Below are 23072 nucleotides of genomic sequence, written 5' to 3' on the forward strand. Positions count from 1 at the left end.
TCATAGCCACAAGTGCAGTTACTCTGTTCGAGCAGGAAAGTAAAAATATCACAAATATCAAGCTCTTCAGTCCTATTTGTATGTCTATTTTGGTTCTGTTTAGTGCACTACTCAAAATGGAAATGTGGCCGTTCTTCTCATTTCTACAGACTTCAGCATTGTAGGGAAGAAAGCAAAAGGAAAGAGAAAACAGGCTAATTCTATCTTAAATCCTATTACTCTGTGGCAAGCAGAGTGGCATTACTGAGAGCTGTTCCTCTGTTCCTTCTATTGAAGCTTTAGAGACTATAAATTGTTAAAGGCTGCTATCACAACAGCACAAGTGCTGCCAGTGACAGCCAGTGGGGGCTTTTCTGCTTGTCCTACTTAGTCTTAGGTACATGGGGAGAGGCAGGGGAGAAGGCTGAAATGAAACTGTACAACTTCAGTTCATCAACATGAAAGGAAAGGGGATTAAAATGAAATAAGAGGCATGAGTCATCAAATTGACATGCACCACTGGATTTAGCAGTCAGTATTGGTAGGGTTTCTGTAGGAAGACCTGGGGTATTTTTTGGCTGTTGCTGTCAATAGCTGTCAGAAGAGTTGGACTGAGCAAACTGAGATAAGAAGGAAGACTGTAATACAGAAGGGAAGTTTTAAAAAGCAGCATATCTACTTAATTAATTGCAGCCTACTTATATATTCATTAACTGCTATTATGAGTCAATCTTTCTTTGCTTCAGATTTCCATTCTGAAGGTAGAAGCTAAAGAGCAAAGCAACTGTTCTCCAGCCATTTCCCAATACCATTTTACATTTTGTGTCACATTTTTATACCTCTCATTTAAATAATAAAGTATAATTTTGAGAAAAATTTCCTAAGGGAGAAACAAGACTGGTGTTTATACAGAAAGACTGTGCTATATAGTTGAGATTCATGCAGTCATAATCTGAGAGTGCTTTTAAATAAGCAACTATCTATTTATTAGCAATATTATTGGAACTAGAATTGGGGGGAGGGGAATAAAACTATCAAACCTGTAAACTTTTAAGTTGAGAAATGGATTTATTCCTCCCCCGCTATCCCCAATGTTGAAATAGTTGACTCTACGTCTTGGGGTTTTTGTTTTGTTTTGGTTTTTTGCTACTTCAAGCTACTTTTAGAAAGGAAAATACATTTAAAAATTTAGAAATTCTATCATGGATTGCCTCAGATCGACTTAGAAGTTCTAACACAGGCTTTTCACGTGAAATAAGAAAAAGACTATTTTAACAACTTGGTTTGGATGAAGTTCTCTTCCATCTACTTTTCTTCAAATACAGTTTTACTTGCCAGTTGTTACACTCTTACAAAATGTACTTAAGCAGCTAGCATAGTGTCCCAGAAAGGTCTATATAATAGTCACAGGTCACTTACCTTTTAAAATATTTTAATATTTTTCTTCAACACCAGTAGCTTGTTTACTTTGCATTTGCTGCTGTTAGGTTCCCTCACAGTGTTTTCAGCTGAGCCATGCTTAGAGATTACACAGGACATTTCCTGCCTTGTTAGAGCAGCATGTGCCTGAAGCAATCCAAACTGACAGAACACCTTTCTTCCTTCTTTCTTTCTTCTCCTTTATGGAACTCCTTAATCCTGGCAGAGAGCTGTAACTCTGATAAGTCATTCTCAGCCCTAGTAACTATCCTTGGGGAACATAAAATGTCCTGGATGGTGCTGCTTCAGAGAGCTGAATCTTACCCCACATAATACTGGGAGAAAGCACACAACCAATCCAAGAGTCTGTTTCTTCTTTCTGTTTTCTTACTTAATGGCCGAGTACAGTTTCCTTCCATTGACAGCCCTACAAAATGGCCTCTGCTCCCTTCAGAAGTGCATGTTTGTTATGATTGTGGTCCTGGTCAAGGCAGCTGTTACAGTGAGACCCTCCCCAATCAGAGCATTACCTCAGGTCACTTCAGTGAAGTTCTCCTGAATTCATTTCACTAAGCACAGACAGGGCTTGTGGCAGTCAGCACAAATCCAGCACTGCAGCCTGTGGGAGAGGAAGAATTTCCCTGCTGTGATTGCCACTGGGAAATACCTTTGACACACTTTGGGCTGAAATGTTCCATTTCTGTGAGGTGCCTCACAGTGCACCCCTAGAACATTATAGGAAAAAGGAGTTTGAAGACTGCTGCCTCAAAAGTATTGACTAGAGATCTTCCTTAAAGATGGCCTGCAAAGTCAGGATTACTTAATCACAGAATTGAAGATTTAGCAAATTATGGAATTGTTCCATAGGTGACAGTAAATCTCTGAAATGCTAGATTGAGACTGTGATCAGGCTGCAGGTCTGGTAAGCTTGGGTTGGATTTGTAGTGCTAAAGAGCCAGGGGAAGAACTTGACAGTGCCAAATTCAAGTCATTGCAAAGACCCAACAAAGAGTTCTCAGGTTAAGAGACCTGGGTGGCCCCCACTCCAGGGGCAAAAAGAGCAACATAAACAGCAGAAAACTATCTTCTAGGAAGAGTAGAGAGTATGCTATTGCTGATGAGGTAAGTGGAAATAAAAGCAATTTACTGTCTGGAAATCTGCCATTTGTTTGTAGTAATATCTCAGTAAAGACGCTGAAGAGACCATAAAGTGCTACCTGTCCAAAGCAGAGCTGCCAGTATACATCTGAAGGCTATATTTTCTTTTTATTATTATTTTAAATTGCACCTAAGAAATAAAAACAGAAAAGGGATGAGGGGGAATTCTGATTTAAAATGAGTTCCAGGCAGCTCAATTCCTTTGGCTTCAGCTGAATTCTTTTTTCTGGAATGTTTACAAGGGGTTTTGTGTTATTGCATATCTTTCCTCTTGGTGATGCTTATAACGAAATTTACCTTGAAGCAGTTGTTTTGAAATCTGATCTGAATTGCCTGCTATTGGCAGGGTTTTGTCTCTCTAATGGTTATATACATGGGTCTAATTATCTGCTTTTAAACATTTTGGTGAGGTAGCTTTCTGATTTCTCCTATTTTTCTTTAGTTTAAACAGAGGTGGCCACCTTTGCTGATAACAGGGAATTGGATAAATGTGTTATATTGAAATTTTAAGACTACTGATTCACATGGATAAATGTTGGAGTTGTTATTTTTGTACCTGGACTTTGGCTTCTGTACAGTTCTTGCAAAATGAGTGGCTTTGGTTTAACAGTAGGTTAATTGTGTATATACATATGTAGATGAATGAGGTTTCTTTTCTATTTCTACCTTTACCACTGTAAAAAAGAAGGAAATCGCAGATTTTGTAAAGCATAATGCTGACCTCAGTATGATCTGTAGGGTTTTTTGCACACAGTGCAAGTGTAGGCCTGCTGAAGTAGCTGTTTGTCTTTCCACGATTTGAATATCTCACTGGCAAGTTGTGTCTAAAAATATAAAAATACCATAAATTGCTGGAATTAATTCATTATTAGGCTCTATTTCAGATTGGAATAGTGATGAAAGGAACTATTATCTAAATTCTACTCCTTCATGATTTACTGCAGAGACCAAACTCCCTGCAGGGACATTGCACTGCTTCTGGTTTATGGGCATAAGACACACAGCAAATGGCAGTGGCCCATAGGAAGCTCACAGGGGATCTGCTAGAGATAATTACTGCATCTGTTTTCTCTACCCAAATTCATCTGTGGTACTAAACTAGCTGATGATTCTGTTTTGCTTGATAATTGTGAGGAAGGTTATTTGACTAATGAAAGGTTCAGTCTTCCTCATTCAGACAGGTAAATTCATGTTACATTGAGAAATGTAATGTGGATAGCAGGAAACAGGTTGCTATGAAATACTGTTTCTTCCTAATGAATTGCTCTGAAAGAAGGCTTATAAAATGTGTGACTTGGAGTTAGGAGTGATGACCCCTGTGAGTGCAGAGGGAGCTTCTTGAGAAACAGTGCAGCTGCCATACCTAGGAGGTTGATTTTTTTTGAGATGAGGAGCTGTATTAGCTCATGAGTATTAGGTGAATACTGTTTCACTGACTCTTAAAAACTTTCATTTAATGAGTCAGAATCAATTCCATGCAAATCTGATTTCTCCCTTGCTCTTTTTCTAACTGTCAAAGAGGAGGAGGAGGAAAATTTTATAAAACGCTTTTTGCTTTAAGAGTAGAATTTCAGATAAGTTACATAATGTCCATGAAAACTGAGAGTGAAATGTACTATTTTGACCTTCACTGTCATCTGATAAGTGTTTTACAGCCATTTCAACTTTGTCTTCTTAGTATCATTAAATTCTAGAGAACTAAATCTAGTCAATTAAGATTTACCCACTACTTTATCTAAGTTTAAAATGTGTTTTGAAAAAGCTTTTGATGTTTTAATACTGAATGTATTTTCAGAACAGAGAAAGCTCATAGCTCTATTTCCCATCCCAAAGAATATATTCTTTATGCCTCTCTTTCTTAAGAGTACATTCTCTTGGATGTCTGTCTTAAGCTACTCCTCCTTTTGTAAATAATATCTGGGTTTGAGTCTATCTTGATCACGGCATTCCTGACAGTCAGTGCCAGTTTATAGAGTCACAGACTCTCTGGAGCTGGAGGGACCCACAGCAATCACTCGAGTGCAGCTCCTGGCTCTGCTCGGAGCCCCACCCTGTGCCCGAGATCCCCGGGCTCTGTGGGGCTGCTGCTGTCACCGCTGCCCTGGGGAGCTGCTCCAGTGCCCCAGCACCCCCGGGGGGAAGGACCTTTCCCTAATGCCCAACCTAAACCTGCCTGACCCAGCTTCAGGGCCTTTGCTCAGGCCCTGTCAGGTCAGCACAGAGCAGAGGTGAGTGCTGTACCTGCAGTGAGGGCTGCCCTCCGTCTCCTCCAGGTGCCCTCGGCCGCTCCTTGCACGGCCTCCTCAGACCTTCCACCATCTTTGTAGCCTCCTTTGGACATTCTCAAATAGCTTAATGTCTTTCTTATGCTCTGGTACCCAAAGCTGCTCACAGGACTCAAGGTGAGGCTGCACAAGTCAGAACAGACAGCTATCATTTGGGAATATTTTGGATTGGGAAGGAAGGAAGTTGTATTTAAGCCCTTTTCCCAAACCTGAAGTTACTTATAAACTTCATAGGAATTACTACCAATGAAAATTTCTAATTTTGTGATTTTGTGCAAGAAATAAAAAGCCTGGGTGTAAGCACATGCTTTAGTTGCCTGGTAATTTTAATATAAAATACCAATGTATTATCTGTGAGCTGACATGAGTAAAAGGGACTAAGGATGACTGAAGCAGTTATTTATATTTATGTCCAGTTAGGTTTTAATTTTAGTGTGACTTTTGGAATTTGTTTTAGAGGCAGGAGAATGGAGAATCAATACAAGTCAACTCTAGGGAGTGTTTGAGTAGGTTTAGGATGATCATTTTAACAGAGATGGTTCACCTAAGCCAAATAACTCTCTTATTTAGGGGAATAGCTATTCTAAGTCTGTTAAATATACTTTAATGGTATAATTATATTATATATAAACATCAAAATATAGACAAAATTGATCAAAATTTTTTTCACATTCTGGTGTTCTTAACCTTAGTAACCTTAAGAGATTTCTTTTATAATAAGTAGTTTGCACTTAATTGCCAGCATCAAAACAATGAAATACAGAGTTTCTGACCAGTGCATCAGTTGTATGGAGTAGATTGCCTTCCGCAGAAGATGATGTTCATGCTTTCTTTTACCCTCTGAGGTTCAGCAGAGCAAGACAGCCTTCTTGCCACTTACTGGATACGTTTAATTAGGCCATTTGAGCCACTTTGGATCAAAGTAAGAGAAGAACCTGTAACTGCAGGTCAAATTTCTCAGTCCCAAAGGCCACTGGAACACTTTCTGTAGACAATTGTGAGAATGAGAGCATATTATAGTTTAAAAGGCTATTTTTTTCCTTACAATGAAGGCTTAATCTTTTTGCTGAGTGCAGGGAAAGAAAGAATGCTGGTTCAGAAATAGAAGTCTTATTGAAGGTAGTGGTGTGTCTCATGGGCTGATTTCAGTCTTCCTGCAGGGTTCCCACTTGGTATGACATATACATTGTGGTAAAAACTAGGTATAAGCCCCATTGTGTTATGTTTCTTTGTTTAAAATCAAGGTGAGAGTGCCTCTGACCCATCTACTGGAATAATGTGTGAAGTGTGTTTGACTGTTTATCCTGTGCCATGTGCTTTCTGCTCTTCAGGCTGTGAGCAATGGGCTGGTAAATCTCAGAGGAGTAACAGTAGCAGTCCCAGAAACAGAAAAGCCAAAATTAGGAAAGGCAAACTCTACAGCAAGCTGATTTCATTCTATTCTGTTGTATGCTAATTGTAGAAGAATAATGATCTCTGGAAATAAATTGTGTCCCTGTGGACAGCTCCAACCTGCATCTCCAGACCTGTGTGCACCACAGTGATACACTTGCACCATATGTGCACCATATGTGCAGGGCCAAACCAGCATATGTGTAATGTGAAATGTTTAATGTTTGTTGATAGTAATTCCTCTCTAATTTAAAATTGGTGAAAATTAGTCTTATCATATTTTATTGCAACTGTAGAATCCAGGCTCATGGTGAACAGCTGTACATTGCTGTGTATATGTATCAGAAAATAACATCCTTGCATGACAATAGAGGGGAAAAAAAACCAAAAAAAACCCACACAACAGACATTGCTGTCACTCTGCTATCTCTGTTCTACCTGTGTCTATACATATTTTGGTTTAATTATAAAATTTTCAGGCTTGCCAGTGCAAGTTCTGGCTGTAGTTATATGAAAGAATTCTAGTTGATGGCAAAAATATATTTGCCCTAAGAAAGTTTAATTTTAAATGAAGTCAGTCTTAACAGATGTTGACAGACTGAAATCACCAAAGTGAATACATGCCTAATTGCTTTCCATGAAGTGTCATCTGTTAGAGCAGTGTCAATCAGGAGGTGTCTCAGAGAAAACTCTCTTAAATTACACAAGAACTATTTTCATGAAAATCTGTAGAGGCATAAGGTATGCTTTTCTGTAATACATAGAGATCCCTGAATTTTATATGTACAAGAATCCTATTCATTTGAGAACTTAATCTTGTGTTATGTGAGGCTTTTGCTGCTGACTTCCCCACAGTCAGTATCAGCCTTATCCATGTGCCTCTTGCATTTAGTCACACGTACAACTGCGACTCATGTCTCAAAGGTCCTGCCTTGTTATTTGAGGGCAATCCATCTTGAACGCTGTCTTTTAGGAAATTAATTTTTCACTATGTTTCTTTTTATGTTTTTTTCTCTCTTTGTGCTACTTGCTTTTCTTCTCTCCCATAAGCAGAGAGATGAGTTTTGGTTTTGCCACAGGAATGTTTTTAGTGGCTGCTGTGGGAAGATCAGATGTAGTCTTTCAGCTTAAGTTGATCTGCAGCAGGAGAGAAACTTGGATATGTAACTGTCCTTCTGCCTCTTCTTTTCTTTCTGGTTCTAAAACACCCTGAATACATCCTGAGTTTCTCCCAGAAATTGGAACAGTGTAATGTGAAGACTTGGTACTCTTGTTTCATTCTGCTTGAGCACCCTGATTGGAGCTGGAGCCTGGGCTGTGGCTTGTTTGGGAGTATCTCACATACCAAATGTGCATGTGCAAGTAAAGCCTCTGGCTTTGAGAGCAGTGTCTCCAGGAAGCATCCAGCCTCCTGAACATGTGCTTGGCAACGTTCTGCACGTTGCAAACCCTGAAACTGCTGCATGTGAGCCTCTCCTGTCATTAAACCCTGGAGTGACGTGTGGTGTCCACCCATCTGCCCAGGGATTCCTCCTGTCATTAAATCCTGTACTGATGTGTGGCATCCACCCATCTGCCCAGGGAGTGTTTGTTCGCTCAGTAGTGTCACAAAATTACTGTGGTGAGTCATAGCTAAGTGTCCTGAAGTAAACTCCAGCCATACAGTGTGCTCTGTGCTCCCTTCAAATTGAAAACCCACAACTCAAAATCAGCACAAATGGGGTAACTGTGAAAAGTCACTTCTTCAGAGGATAAAATCTTATCTCAGATTCACAGACCCTCTCTCAGTTAAGAATGTATGCATTATGTGTAAGAGCAAACTGGATGGTGTTGCCATTAAACATCCCTTCTATCAGCAAACCTCTGATGGGACCTAACTCAGCTCTTTTCCTGGAGAGAAGGAAAAAACCCAACTATTTAATTAGATCTTCTGTACTCTCAGCCAAAGCTGAATTTTTTTTGGTGAGATTTTTTTTTCTAGGTAACACTTCCAGTAAATTCTGTTGGTAGAAGCTGCCCACTTTTCATAGTCTGTACATGTGGGCTAAGCTCTACTGGATTTGGCAGCGCTGGACAGTGTGGAAAACTGGCCTGACAAAGGGGATGGGGCTAATGCTGTAGAATCTTTTGCTCAAATGTATTCTCTGATTGCTTTTAGTCAGCATATGGCCTGTTCCTGCTTGAGGAGAAGGGAATAAGAACTGAGAAATGCAAGAGCAGCAATAAGGACTCAGGATTTTCTCTCTTACTGTCCAGTTTCTGAACTTCACCAGAGAACTGGACAAATGAGTAATTTTCAGCCTGGAGTAAACCCCACAGTAATGACTGGCCTTAGAAAGCATCCTGCCCTTCTGTGTTTTGAGATGCGCATCAGGGTTTTTTTAACAAACAGGTTTGTCTCCTTTGATATAAAGAACTTCCTGCTTGCTGTTTCTGTCCAGAAAACCTTCCTTTCCTCTCCAGGGTCGAGTAATAGCCCTGTGCTGAGCCAAAGGGTAAACACATACTTGTAATCAAGGAGGTGTTAGCAACTAAGTATTGGTCATTAACTGCCTGTTAGTACTCAGTCATTTGTTTGCAATATTTTAATTTTCTTTTTTTAAATGTCTGGGAGGAGTAAGGAAGTGATGATTTTTATTTTCCGTTCTATTTGGGGAAAGAACTGAGCAGGAACATAAAGGCTGATTTAGGAACTGGTTACCACTGAAGAGGGGTTTTACAATATCTCTTATCTGAATAATACTCTTTTCTGTGGGTTTGAGTTTTGTGGGGTAAAGCAAGAAACATTCTTTTACGAGCTGGTCTTGAAATGTGTAGCACTCTGCCATGGTTCTGGATCTTGAGCTAACAGTTGCAAAACTAGCTCTATGAACACCTAATTTTGCATTTCTTAGGTTACCTTCCTTCTCTAACTGATGGGAAGAAGAGCAAACCTGCTATTGCAGTAGATTAATTTCTGATTGTGATGGTTGGTAATTAACTTTTTCATTTTTCTGTGGGCAAATTTTCCACTCTATTTAAAATATCAGGGGTTTTCCTATTATCTTGTTTTCATAGTTCCTGTAAAAACCACTACTGTTCATGTGACACAGGGCTGTGATATTTCATTGCTGTTGAGTGCACATACATTAGTAATTGTCAGTCACTAGTGTTGTCACAAACCTGCACAGGACTGGTTTCTACGCTGATCCTCAGCTGTTGCTTAGAAGGCTCTTTCAGAAATCCCATTCTCTTCCATGCTCCACTGACCTACATGCATCACACAGAGTGTTCTTGGGCTCCTCTGCTCTGCCATGGAGCTGCAGTGCTTCCCAAATGTCACATTCTCCTCCTTGTGAGATAGGTGGCAGATGCTCCAGGAAGGGATAAAGCATTTCCATGTCTTCTGGCTTTCTGTCCTTCACGCTTCTTAATCTCATGACCTTGTTTTAAGTCTGCTGTAGAATCTGGTGATGAGACATCCCTGCAGGTAATGTTTCCAGGGAGCTGTTCTTTCATTTTCAGTTGTATTCATCAGGAAGGGTGAGCCTATAAAGCCTTGATGCAGGTATATACTGTGTCATTGTGTCATTACTCAAATGTGAGGTGTTCTGTGGTTTTTCATTTGGTCCTCAGACAGGGCTTTTTCCCTCCTGCAGAGTTTTTTAGAAAACCCACTGTATTTTGCTGCTAGTGGAAATATAATAATTTATACTTAAGTGTTTGCAGCAGCAGTCTGGCCTTCTTTAACACTCAATGGAGAGTGGTAGGTTTTGGTTTGGGAGTCCTCTAAAGGCTCCATGACTATAATGAGTGCAGGCTTGTAATTTGGACACCTGTATTAGACAGCTCTTGTATAAGATAGCACTAATGATCTCTGAAGAGATCAAGTTGTGTGTGTGGTTAACCATGGATCCATGCATGGCATGAATGAAGTCCATATGGCCTCATTGCCAGTCCTGTCCATGCTCTGAAGCAGAGGATTCCTAGGGAATGGTATTGCTCTCTGTAGCCCCTTGGTCTGTGCCATGCCTTGATTTAATAGCAGTGTGTTCTCTCATGTTCTTCAATGAATCAGTGTTGGAAACTTCTGTTTCATCCATCTAGGATGAGGAATCAGATAATCTTTTTGCAACAATGTTCACATAATGGGCCAGCTTTCCTCTCAGAGTGTTTGTAACCACATCAATGTAGTAGGAGCTGTTGGTACATACAGGGAATAATGGTCTCCAAAATCCCTATGACAACTGCTAATTCAGTGTGACCAATGTATAATTTCTGCTTCAAGCCTGAAGCAGTCTTTGGACCATTAAGTTACTCTTACAGCCATGCAATTAAGGTGTTAAAAGGGAAGAGGAAGTATTGTAATTTCAGTCACTGGGGTTCATTTTAATAACATCCTTCTTTGAATTTCCCCACTGAGGATAACAGAAGCCCACTACTGTTGTCCTATTAACTATTTAGTTTGTACTGTCTCTTCACATAGAAATCTGTTCTTTCTTTACGTCTTTCTGACTCTCTTCAGTTTCTGCTCCTAGATAGCATTTTCAGGCTGAACACAATAATCCAAAAGAAAATTTACCTTTCAGTAGTAAAATATTTGACATTGCTACTACTTTTGAAAGACGGTATTTTCTTTGCTCTTTCCAAGGCTCCTGCAAACTGAGCAGAATCTATCTCCCCACTTTTTATTCTTAGGACTTTGTAAAAGCTTTTAGTTACTAAAATTTGTAGCTTCTTTCTTTTCAAACCAATTGCCAGAAGTCTGTTAATTGGTTCTATGATTTTTGGAACAGTATTGCTCTGCCAATCTGCATAGATGTGAAAAATATATTAGGAGCTTGCAATTCAGGAGGAGTTGGGAATGCTCAGGGATGTTCTTGCACTACTGTTGGTTTATCTGGTAAATGAACAAGTCCCCTGTTTCACAGCAATATGGTAATGCTCTATTAAAGACAGGTGAGATGATCTTCATTGCCAGATTATTGTCCATATCCAGAATTGACTGTTCCAAGTACTCGGTCATAGCACATAGGCAGTTATCTTCTACAAGTTCTAAATTTTATACTGAAAGACCTCTATGTTCATGGAGATCCAGTGGATTAGGAAGTTTACTCCACCCCTGAAATATCAGCCAAAAGTCTGGTCACTCTCACAAAACAAAACTTTCCCATATTTTTATAAATCAGGAATGCTTACTGTGTTCCTTATGCATGCAGTGCTGACCTTTTAGCTACTCAACATGATTTAGAAATAAGAAATAAAAAAATTTCAATTGGAATGTTATGCCACCTTTGTCTGTGACAAACAACTTCCAGATCTATTTTTCTCTACAGTAAACTGCAAAGGCATTGCAGATTTGCTGCAAGTTTCAGTGGAGAAGTGTCATGCCATGGTGATTCTGTTCTGTACCGGGTTTCACTGCAGAATTAACTCCAAAACATCTGTAGAACAAATCTTCTTGCATGCTGCATAAAAAGTGTTGCTAATTGTGTGGGTGGCATTTATCAGTCTGCTTGAGAGTGTCAGGAACCATATTGTATTATTTTTAAAGTCTCTGAGGGCTGATAACAATCTGTCTTTAACTGTAAAATAGTGATCTGATGTAATGACAGGAGAAATAAACTTCCCAGCTGACCTGACAGAAAAATGTGTTCCTGTTGAGTAGATATTTACAGAGTCAACAAGTCGTAAAAGCAATTGGCTGGCAAGAAATGCTGCTGATTTCAGTGACAATAATAATGAGATTTAAAAATCAAATTAATTAGGAAATAACGTCTTCTTGGTCCCAGTCTCACAGGTCAGAAGAAAGAAGGGGTAACCAGTCTGATTTCTTGTCCTGCCCTATTCTGTCCTGGCCTGCAGAGTGTGCTTTAAGCAGTGCAGGACTGAGCAGCAAAGATTCTGATGATTTGATTTCTATAAACATAAGGAGGGAAAGCAGCAACTCATAGTAACCCTAATTTTATGCACTACTAGCTGCAACTACTCAAAACCAGCTAAAAAAATAGTTATACCCCTCCTTTCTAGTTCAAGTTAAATATTCATAACGTATGTTCTTCTTGCTTTTTTAACTGGCCTCCTTGTGTCTGTGGTTTTATTTATTTAAAGCTTTAATTTATACCTATAGTTAAAGAAGATTCTTCTTAAACCTTCAAGGAAATATTTTTCTGTGGATATTGTGTGTTAAAATAGAATAACACTTCTTATTAAGAGGTATTTCATTAGAAACTTTTCAGGTGCTACGGACCAACCATCACTAAGAGCTATTTCTCATGTAGCAGCCATAAAAGATGACGAGAGGAGTTTCTCTTCTTGGGGATAGTTGACTGTGTCTTTGCTGCATTAGACAGAGCTACAGTTTCTGAACTACTTTCTGTTGGACTCTAAGCATAATAGATATTTCTTTATCTTAGTATGCAAGATGAAACTTTTGTCTGTCCATTTGCATCTAGTCTCTAATGGTCTTGCAGATGGGTATGTGTAGGCACACAGGTTGTGGTAATTGGGAATGGGTGCAGCTGTGAGCAGCAGGTGAGCAGCACTGCCAGCAATGAGCCATGGAGTGCCCAGGGGCACTGAGCAACCACCAAAGGGAGCAGAGGGCACCCAGGGGCAATGCATCAGCATGAGGGGTGTAAAAGGTTGGGCTGAAGAATAAGAAAGACAGACACTTGCAGCCTTCTGCAGTGATGTGGTGCTACTCTGTGTGGATTGAAGCTTTCTGAACTTCTATGATGATACTCTGTGCATCGTGGCCATCTCAGCTGTGATGTGTGCTGCAACAGGTATTAGCAGAAATAAGAGGACTGTATGTTGTGCTTACCATTTGTATTTAGTATCACTTGCAATGGAAAGGGATCCAATTTGCATTTCTATTGGATATAATTTAAATTGTACTATATACCTTGTCTTTAACAGCTTTGCCCCAGTTTCTGTGTGTTCTGAAGGGGGAGATTAAAGTGGATGCTTCATTATATTAAAGACAAACGACATGGAATAGAAACAAAGCTGTTTTATAAAGGCAAAATACCTTACAGACCAATGAAGCCTGATTAGGTACCTTATTCCACCTTTTTTTTGGTCATAGATATATGTATTTATATAATTTTTTTAGCTGCAGCACATCTGTGGTCCTCTAAAGAACTTCCTGCATTCAGTTAGGTGTAGAAATGTGGATAGGCTGAAGAAAAAAGTATGATGGCTGAAGAAAACATCAAAGTATGTCAAGGAGATATACAGCAAATGCTGTGGAGGAAACCTCATTCCCCAAGCTGAGGATTCAGCAGATTTTCATTTAAGCTCATTTTTTCTGCTAAATGTTATGAATTCTGTGTTTTTATAATTTTCTACAAAATAACTCTTTCCTGTGAAATACTGTGAGATACTACCACTTCCATGGAGGTAGAATATAATAGCCCCAAAGTACACTTGATCTAAATCCAGCATCTCTGCATTTTCACACTTCATCTGGGACTTTCTTAGAAACATGTCTGTTTTCCCATAATGGTGGCGTAAAAGAAAGTTTTGCTTGTAGGAAGAAAAGATGAAGAATGAGGAATTTCCAGGCCTCAAAGGATGGCCTCTTCTTGCATGTACCTGGCCACCCTTTCCTTTGCTAGTCCCTTCAGACTTTTGCTGGCATCTCTGGCTTTGCTTGACAGACAACTGGCCCCTTCCTGTGCAGCGACCATCTAAATGAGTCCCCGGCTCTGTGGGGCTAGCTAGAGCCTTCACATCTCTCTCTGTTTGAATATCTGGCACTACATAGCTTCTCTGACTACTTTTAGAGTATTTTCAGTCCTGGGAGATCTAGAGCAGCCACCTGAGGGTCTCATATTCACTAATTAATTTCCTTTGCAAGGCAAACGGACTAGAGATTTTGGCAAAACTCTGCTAAACTGTTCTTTCTTTTACAGAGAGAACTCTTCCTGGCTGGCAATCACCTGTAGGACAATCTGTACAGACAGGCACCTAAAGGAAAAAAGTATGTCTTTCTGTAATTATGGTTCTTTTTGGGTGTGTTATCCATACACTTCACAATTTATTTTTCTCTGCCTCATTTAAAGAATGCTGGACTTTGCACTCGTGAAGAAACCAAGGAACTGTTCTGCTCATGGGTTTTTTTTGTTTTGGGGTGAAGTAATCTTCAATCATGAGCATAAAGAATTTCTCTAAGGAAAATAGAGAATGTGAGGGGCAAACAATCAGAGTTCATTTTGTGCAGGCCCAAAACAGTATTGGACAAAACTGTTTTGGTTTTTGCCAGTCATGGTTTGCCAAAAGCTAATAGTTCAGTGCATTTACAGCAAAAGTTTATGTGTACAACTGTTGGGAACTTCTTCAAATGTTTTTTTCCTGGCCTGTTTTTTCACATTAGCTGCAGAAGGAAATATTTTTCAAAGGTAAGATGAGATTCTTTTGGGGCTTTCAACAATATTCTAAACTGATGTTGAGGCTCCATCAGAGAACTAGATCTGGTTTTTTTCCCTTACCATGAACCTTCACTTGCTTATATGAAAATGCATATCGGCAAAATTGCCTTCAAGTGTTACCAAATGTACTTCTTTGGGTGTGTTGGTGCAAAATGTATTACATTATTTACAGCTGGCATTTCTTACTGATTCGGGGTTGCTATATATGCTATATATGTCACTGATTGCACATAATCTGTAGTAGGCTGATTTTAGGTGAGAATTCTTTGTGTTTCTAGATAAGGGAGAGGTACACCTGTCACCTGTTATTTTTTTTCCTTCTATCCCACATATTTTGCCTTGTTCTTAGTCTTGCATGTTTTTGGTATTGTCATAGTAAGTGAAAAAATGGAGTGCTTAGCTCTAGAGGTATATTCCTTAATCCATTTCCTTTTCAACTCTAATGTTATGGAAGAGTAACAGCGAAGGACCGCTTTGGTGTGGGGGACGTAGATTTACCTAGTGAGACAGAGCACACCTGTGTGCACACTGGAATAGCTGGAACCAGGTTAGTTGAGAAGTTACTGTAACCTGAATTAGACTTTCATGTCGAAATAGAAGGCACATCTACAGCGGTAACTTACTGTAACGTACCCCACTCTGCAGTGGGCAAAACCGGGCATGGTGATTCCCAGAACGAGGATGGGCACGGAAAGGAAGTAACGCTTCCCATCTCCCCCTGCCGCGGGACATCCATCGGGGGGCGGCGGAGCGCTCGTGGTGCAGGGGGGCTGGGGCCGTTCCGGGCCGTGCTCAGCCGCCAGCATCGTCCAGGAGCGCCGAGGAGGGAGGAAGGCGGCGGCGTCGCGGGCGGTCAGGGCAGGGCTGTGCCGGGGGCTCGGCGCGGCTGCCGCGGGGGCGGAGCGGGGCGGAGCGCGGCTCCCCGGGCCGCTGCGGGCAGCCAGGGGAGGGAGGGCCCTGCGGCCGGTGACTTCATGAGAAGGAGGAGGCGGCGGCGGCGGGAGGTGGGTCTCGCTTTCTGTCTCCCGGTGCCGTCTGCAGGGCGGGCGAGAGGCGGCCGCTGCGCCGGGCAGCGCGGGCGGGGAACAGCGGTGACGGAAAGCGGCAGCTGGGGGGGGACGGCAGCGCTGGGTTGACTCCCTGCCCCCCTTCCCCCTCCCGGCCGGAGGAAGATGGAGCTCGGTTAGCGAGGGCTTGCGGGAGGAGCGGCGGGAGCAGGTAAGAGCTGCTACTCCTCCTCCCGCGGCCGGGCTGCGAGCGGCGGGCGGGCCGGTGCCATCGGCACAGGTGGGCCCGGCCGCTGCTGTGTCCTTGCCCGCGGCGCCCCGGCCGCAGAAGTTCCCGCTGCGCGGAGCCGCGGGCGGACAGCCCGGGGGCAGCGCCCTCCGCCGCAGCCCGTCAGGGCAAAGCCGGCGCTCAGAATCGCCGCCCGCCCCGTGCCTCGGGGTGTCGTGGCGGGGATGCGGGCAGGGCTGTCGGCTCTGCCCCCGCCCTGTCTCCCCCGGCTCATTGATGAGCTCCGGGAAGGGCTTCTGCATTGCAGACTCGCTTCGCTCCTGCATTCGCGGCTTCAGCCTCTACAAGGAGTCTGTTCCCTGGCCGGGTGGTTCGGTGCTGCTTGGGCAAGAGGCCGATTCGGGCAGGTGGGACGTCCTTCTGTGTATCTTTAGACCATGTCAGGACATTTGGCAGGATTGACCTCATTCGATAACTATTAGATGTACATATGATATTTGTTCTCCTTCTGAAACAGCTACAAAAGGGGGTACTGCCTGGATTTGCGGGAGTAATGCTCATTAGGAGTTCACAGGGTGCAATATAGTGCAGTGAGATATAACGTGTATATAAAGCATAATGCAGTGAGGCACACGACCTTACATAATCTAAATTTAAAAAGCTCACTACCCCTACGCTTACCCTGGAGGTTGTAGGAATATGTCTGTTCTAAGCGCTTTCTGGAGACTCGTTCGGTACCTGTCTGACATAAAGATGCACTGTGCCCTCTGAGCCAGTTCTGAAAATAAAAGGATAAATTGTTGACTACTTTTGCTGTAGTTCTGTCACAGTAAGTTCCTCAGTGCTGGTCAGTGTCTCTCACACGCAGTGATATTCGTGGCTACGTGGGCATACACAGCTTCCACAGCCAGAGGGAATGGTCTCTTCTGTTGTCCCTTGGATGTGCCTTTAAATTGACCAGCTAAAACACTGTCATATTTTAATAAACTCTTGAGGCTTCTCTCCCTGGGCCTGAATAGTGCTCATTTTCTAGCATATGGATATAAATTTGATGTAAGCCAAAAGAAATCTTTCACACTTTTCATTTGACCTTCACCATCCCAGACAAATATTCAAAACAGATGATCAGGGAAAGTGTTTTGGAGAGGCCTGGTTTAAAATATGCTGCTGGATGCAACGTATGCAACTCATACCATATATAGGATGGCACACAGTCAGTATTCTGAGCTCTGTATCAAAGGGAACTAATGTCTGATAAATTTGGCCCACATTTTATTTTAACTCAGTCCTTACAGATGACATTGACTTTAATAAAGGTTGCTGTGGCACAGATTTAAAGCAAATTGTATTAAGCTTCTGGAATTGAAACTGCTGTTGATAGGAAAAGTGTTGTTTTATTCTTTACAATCTGTTATTAAAATATGAGTGTGTTAGCTGTTAAGGCTGGATCTGGCTCTGTTTTCTGCTGTTGGTGTGAATTGACTAAATGGTCCCTTTCTATGGATAGAGGCCAGATTTTTCCCTGGTATGACCGTGCTGCTCTCACAGGGGCAAGCTAGACTTTTCCCATTTGAATCTGGAATATAGATGAATATCAGTGCCTACCAGCCTCTGGAACACTTTCTATTGCAAGGCTGCTTTTGCTAAAGCTGTAACGTTGGTGTGGAGTACAGAACCTCTGTGGGCTGTGTGTGCCCACGCAGCAGCAGTCGTGGTATGACGTGGGGTAGCAATGACACCTTTGTGAGTCTGGTTCTTTTGTGGTACTACATCTTCATGTCTGTAGTTTTTACAAGAAACTCAGTCATCTCCAGGACAGCTTAAATCAGGTATAATATAACAATATTAAGGGAATTAGACTGGGTAGGGATCAGGTCTTTTAGACTCATATTTTTGTGTGTGTATAGTGCAAAAGTAACTGATTGTTTGCTTAATAATAATGTATCTGGTTTTGGAAAAGGTTGGTTTAGGTTTTTTTTGCCAGTGGATTCTAGAAGATTTTAGTCTTGGTTTAATCAATACGTATTCACGTAGAGGTGATGCTGGCTGGATGTTACAGACTCCAAAGAACCGTGTAATGAGCAGGTAGAAAGGTACTTAGTCCTTCCCTAGTAAGCCTCACTCTGCATCTTTCAGTGCCCTGGCACATCTCTCTTACTGTCATGTTGGCAGACTCAGCAAAAAGGCTATTCAGTGAATGGGACTCCAGGTAAGGCATTTCATAGAGCTGTGCACAGGCAGGCTGTGAACACTGACTGATGTTACTGGTGCAACCATTGTGCTAATTGTTGTCATAGTTGCCCTTTGTGTTACTTATTTAAAAATTAGGGAATCTATGTTTTAACCAGCAGTATACATAGAGCATCTAATTTAAGTTAAAGCTGCATGTTTTAAATATAATCCCTATGGCGTTTTCAGATGATTTAGAGTATTGTATGAATTCATTATATCTGTGTTATTTGGGAGGGGGAAATGTTTTTATTGAATTTATTATATACTGCATAAACTCAAGAATTAAAAAAATGTGTATATCATTGTGCTGTCACATACTGTTATTTTGCCTGTTCTTGCCTTTGGACCCAGTAACCTTCTGTAGTCTTCATGGGAGGAGAAGAACACTTACAAAGCATAATTATGTATTGAGTTATACAGGAGAGAAAGTTGGACCTGAGAGAAGGAAAAGACCAAGGGAATGAGCAGAATGTTTGTGTCCAGATAGTCTACACTTCATATCTTGCAGTTTTTAATGAGGCCTCCTTCTTTAATATTTTCTGCATTTCAAAAACATGATGAAATCTGAAGCTCCTTTTGACTCAAATTTCATAACATATCTTGGGATTCATACTAAGCAAAAATTAAACATAAAAATAAACATAAACTTTTAATTAAGCAAATGGTAAGCTTAAAATACCAGGTGCAACTGTTATTAAATTGAGGACTGAAAACAGAAAAGGCTTTGTTGTGATTGAAGATTTTGTATTATACTGGTTCATTTATCATGGACATGACTATACAAGCATTCATAGATATTTAGACTAAAGCATGGAGCTAAATGGTATGTGGAACTTCTAAACAAATAAATCAGGTTGCCCTAATGAAAAAATCGGGAGATTAACCTGGCTGCTTAGATGGTCTGAAAATCCAGCTGTATAGACTTATACAAAAGTAGTTTGCCAGTTAAGGTGTGGTAGAAATATTGTGTGGATATTATATTGCATTTTCCTGTACTTCTTTTTTATTGTTTTCCTAAGGCAAAGCATGACACAAAACAGAGAAGTTGCGTAAGATGGCAGAACTCTTCTAAAATCCTAGGTGGTAATTGATTTGCTTTATTTTAAGGGCAGATTAATTAGTATATACATGTAAATGTAACAGTACAACACTTTCACTGTCATATTTTCTAGACTTTTTTTGTTGTCCTTCCCCAGCTACTGACCCAAGGGAGGAAAAACTATAAATCTGACAGGCATGGAGGTACTGGGATACGAGAGACTTGACTTACTGTTCTGTTTTCATATTGTTCTCCTAACATGACTTTTCATGATTATTTCTGAATTTAAGCAGTTTGAAAAGACAAAGCTAATTGTGATGCATTGTAAGTCTCATTTTCAGTTTACTTAAGTCTTATTCATCTATTTGAGGTCAGTGTTGTCTATTTTAGGATGTTGTTATGCCAGTGATTTTTAGCTGACACAATATAGATACCAATACAATATCTGTATTGGCATTATCTGCATTATTGACATTATCTGTATTTATTTAATATCTCTTGGATGGACATTTTGAAAAGCTTTAGGCTTGAAACAGAGAATTTGTTCAGCTTCCTTATTAGCTTTTATTAAAAGGGTTTATAAATTCATTTATTTAGAGTATCTCAGCCTTTTGAAATACACTTTTAGTAAAAAAAAAATCCAGAAATCTCAGGACAAAAGTATGAATTTGCTATAAGTTAGTTTGAAAAATTATTTTCTTAAGTATTTAATAGATGGCATAAGGAGTGCTGTTGCTGGAAGCAACAGCAAGTATTTTTCAGTACTTGCCGGGCATTTTTCAGGCTGAGTATATTTGCAACTTCTTCATGATCTATTTAGTAAAATTAAAATGCTTCCTGTTCTACATTGAAAATTCCTTTGGTCAGAACCCTGAGTTTTGTTGCTGTCTGCTCATGATTTCAGTCTTGTATGCAATGCTTCAATTTAGCCTGTACACAGAGCAAAGTATGGGGGTTTTGTACAAAGGGTAAATAGCTATTTTTATCTGTCAGTGTTTTGCAGATACTCAGTTCTCTACAGTGATTTTTTTTTCCATTTGCACATTCTCTTAGGATATGCTGAGTAATCATTTGCATTGAGTAGTTAATCAAGGAAGGGGCAAAACCCATGTAGAAACTGAGCAAGCTGTGGAAGAATTTTGAGTTTCATTTTGGTCACAATCGTTATATTTCCACTATTGTTTTCAGAATTAGAGTAAGGAACACTGAGATCTTGTTCTTTAATTAGATGCTTGAAATATCACATTTCTAATCCTGATGTCTGCTGACTTTAGTGGCCTCTGTCCTATGGAAATGTACAAAGTGGTTACTGCTGCATGTGCCCAGGAGATGTAATAGTGTGATGTTATCAGAAATCTGTTCGAATGCCTTTGATTAAAATGGCTAGCTGCCATGGTGATAGTGCCATAGAAACTGGTAAAATAATCAGTGCCTATTAGAAATCTGAATGAAAAATTCTTCTCTATTTTCTGTCTTTTATATTTCAGCACCTAAACAGGAATGAAACTCTGCTGATGTTGTATTTCTGATTGAAAAACATAGTGAATGAATTCCTTTGTATTGCAGAGCAGACTGGGCTCAGGTTGTTGTATTGGTACTGCTGAAACACTAAATGCACGACTGACTGACAATTCAGTCATCCCTCAGATGACTTCTAGTCCCAAGAACAAGGGCACTGGGGTAGGAGACCTTTGTTACAGAGCTATTTGTTGTCAAGTCACTTTACTTTTTTCCATTGTATTTACTTTCTAAATAGTACAAGAAGTATAATTTCCTTCAAAAGCACTCTTCAAGCAAAGAAGGACTGTGTCCCATAGCCAGTGTGTGCATAGACATGGCACAGTAGTGGAAGATCTTTAATTTGGGAGCCTGACTTTGTAAAGGGTCTTGTCTGACTCAAACTATGCAAATCTTGAGTACAAGAATGCCCATTAACATCATATAGCACTAATATCTTTACTGGTTTAGCTTTTCTCATCTCTTTTGAGATCTATTGCAACAAGAAACAAAGTGCAAGAAACAGTGCCTGGCTTGCATTGCTGTGTCTGGTGGGACTGAGTCATTTCACTGTTACTAATTAGTGACTCTGTAGGGTACTTACACCATGTTGGAAATTGCTCAGCAAGGACATGGGGGGATGAACCCAGATGTATCTGTCTAGCTATATACTGATTAAATTTCTGTGCAAACACTTATATTGCCTGCAGAGTTTCTGAGGTAGTGCAAAGGAGCTTTTATCCTGTGTTAAATAGTTTTCCCTCTTAGGGCTGAGATCAATGTAAAGGACAGTTGCTTGATGGTGGTGAACTTGAGTTTATTACTTAGATTTATTCTGTACTAAGCAGCAGACAGTAGAAGAAAACACAGGCTATCAAGCTGTACCCTTAGATACAGAGATGATAACACTCTTTCTCTAATCAGAGTAACATACTTACCTGAGAACAGAACCCAGACCAAAGCATTGCAGATGTGTCAGGAACAATTTCAGGTCTGGCATCCCTTAACATCTGCCCATCTCTTACCTGAGAATATATAATATCCCAGTAGCTTCTATTTCAAGTCTTAGAGCTGTTACATTGTCAATTCTGATGAAGAGGAGGACATACAGGTGTATTAAATAAGATTATGGTAATGAGACAGGATTGTTTTAGTATAAATAAAGCATTGATTTAACAAACAATAATTAACTGTGAAGCAATGAAATCACCTCCATGTCCCTCTAAATAACCCTTTACATATTTGTCTCTGGAAGAGTACAACTGGTTTAAGGGAAAGGCAGAATATAAAGGGAAGGCAGATTTATGTAGTTTCAGCAGAAAAAATGACAAAGTATACAACCTGTAAAGTTCACGTGTGGGAAAGGTTCAGTTAGTATGGTGTGTTCATCTGTTCTGCCAAGTACAGCTGAGTTAAGAGCTGGAGACAAGCTTCCCTTCAGAACAAGTTAACAGAAGAACATATAATGGAGAAAGCCAGAAGGATAAGGTTAAGTAAAACCAGGTTGATACATTATTTGCACTTTGCTAAATTGAAGCTGTTGGCTGGTAGGAAATTGCCATTGAAAAGTAGTATCCTTTTTCATTACCCCGGCGTACCATGCATTTACAAGGAGGGGATTAAAATTGGAGATTGTGAAGTTAACCTGAAAATTCAGAATTTAAATGAAAAATCACGAGAGCTGAAATGGTTTATATCAATGTTGGTGTTTCATGTTTGGTTTTCTAACAATCATAAAAAGCAAGGTTCAAAATAAAACTGTGGGAAGGCATACCAATATGAAGTCATTTAGGGTGGCATTTCCAGGTTTTCCACACAGATTTGAGGCCCCATGAGCTACTCTCACAGCTTCTTATCGTGTACGGTTTTGATATCTCAGGATGCAGGTGAAGGAAAATCAGATATTCTACTACTGGAACTTTTTGCAGTAGTACTTCTGTATTGGAAGAAGACCTGTGTGAAGGAATGCATTTTTGAGCCTTTTACTGGGATTGCCTCAGTGGCTGATGAGATCTGTAGAAGCAAAGTGTTTCTTAGCAATAGACAGTTTATACCTTTAGGCTTCTTTATATGGATGCATCTGAATCTCAGATATACAGAATTCACATCTGTGTTTATAATTGAAGTTTTCTTAGATGTTTGTGTTGTTGTTCAGTTCACTGTTCAATTCTTCAAGACAGAATTTCAAATAAACTCGGAAAAGTTGCTTGCACTCATATGAGTAATGCTCCTTTTCTGAGGTACCCAGAAGTGCTTTGCTGGTTTGCTCTTTCTCTCGTATTTCTCTCACTGTGTGTAGTTGCACTTGTATCTCTGCTCTGGCATTCCAACCTGAGCATGCCTAGTAGATAAGGACTGTATAACAGTTTTGGGCAGGAAATACAAAGGTAGCTATTATTATTATTAGTGTATAGTCAGGCT

The 23072-nt window shown here is 40.4% G+C and overlaps 1 protein-coding gene across 9 annotated transcripts in view; it reads left to right on the forward strand.

Annotated features, from left to right (window-relative positions):
• The first annotated feature begins 15410 nt into the window (after nucleotides 1-15410).
• OTUD7A (OTU deubiquitinase 7A) overlaps nucleotides 15411-23072 on the forward strand; it is a 109042-nt gene continuing 101380 nt past the window's right edge. For 4 of the 9 annotated variants that reach the window (XM_077185696.1, XM_077185697.1, XM_077185691.1 and 1 more), the window contains exon 1: nucleotides 15662-15865. The gene's annotated coding sequence lies outside the window, so the exon portion shown is untranslated. The other 5 variants (XM_077185698.1, XM_077185694.1, XM_077185699.1 and 2 more) reach the window with 3 other exon arrangements.

The sequence above is a fragment of the Agelaius phoeniceus genome, chromosome 13 (assembly GCF_051311805.1).
Source record: "Agelaius phoeniceus isolate bAgePho1 chromosome 13, bAgePho1.hap1, whole genome shotgun sequence".
Taxonomy (NCBI): Eukaryota; Metazoa; Chordata; class Aves; order Passeriformes; family Icteridae; genus Agelaius; species Agelaius phoeniceus.